The sequence below is a fragment of the Arachis stenosperma genome, chromosome 3, assembly GCF_014773155.1.
Source record: "Arachis stenosperma cultivar V10309 chromosome 3, arast.V10309.gnm1.PFL2, whole genome shotgun sequence".
In the NCBI taxonomy this organism is placed as follows: Eukaryota; Viridiplantae; Streptophyta; class Magnoliopsida; order Fabales; family Fabaceae; genus Arachis; species Arachis stenosperma.
In genome coordinates, this window is record NC_080379.1 from 127077916 (window position 1) to 127078791 (window position 876).

The 876-nt window shown below is 42.4% G+C and overlaps 1 non-coding gene across 1 annotated transcript; it reads right to left on the reverse strand.

The window, feature by feature from the left end:
• Positions 1-442: 442 nt before the first annotated feature.
• Positions 443-546, reverse strand: LOC130972709 (small nucleolar RNA R71). The gene has a single exon (XR_009083872.1). It is a non-coding gene; the product is annotated as a small nucleolar RNA R71 (small nucleolar RNA).
• Between the last annotated feature and the right edge of the window lie 330 nt (positions 547-876).

Consider the following 876-nt stretch of genomic DNA (forward strand, 5'->3'; position numbering starts at 1 on the left):
AGAGGACCTGACCGAATTCTTCAAAGAAGAAGAAGACATGGCAGCCGAAAACAACAACAATGCCAACAATGCAAGGAAGGTGCTGGGTGACTTTACTGCACCTACTCCCAACTTCTATGGGAGAAGCATCTCTATCCCTGCCATTGGAGCAAACAACTTTGAGCTAAAGCCTCAATTAGTTTCTCTAATGCAACAGAATTGCAAGTTCCATGGACTTCCAATGGAAGATCCTCATCAGTTTTTAGCTGAGTTCTTGCAAATCTGTGACACAGTCAAGACTAATGGGGTTGACCCTGAGGTCTATAGACTGATGCTATTCCCTTTTGCTGTAAGAGACAGAGCTAGGACATGGTTGGACTCTCAACCTAAGGAAAGCCTGGACTCTTGGGAAAAGCTAGTCAATGCCTTCTTGGCAAAGTTCTTTCCACCTCAAAAATTGAGTAAGCTTAGAGTGGAAGTCCAAACCTTCAGACAGAAGGATGGTGAATCCCTCTATGAAGCTTGGGAAAGATACAAACAATTGATCAGAAAATGTCCATCTGACATGCTTTCTGAATGGAGCATCATAGGTATTTTCTATGATGGTCTCTCTGAACTATCCAAGATGTCTTTGGATAGCTCTGCTGGAGGATCTCTTCATCTGAAGAAGACGCCTACAGAGGCTCAAGAGCTCATTGAAATGGTTGCAAATAACCAATTCATGTACACTTCTGAAAGAAATCCTGTGAACAATGGGATTAGTCAGAAGAAAGGAGTTCTTGAGATCGATGCTCTGAATGCCATATTGGCTCAGAACAAGATATTGACTCAACAAGTCAATTTGATTTCTCAAAGTCTGTCTGGAATGCAAAATGCACCAAGCAGTACTAAGGATGC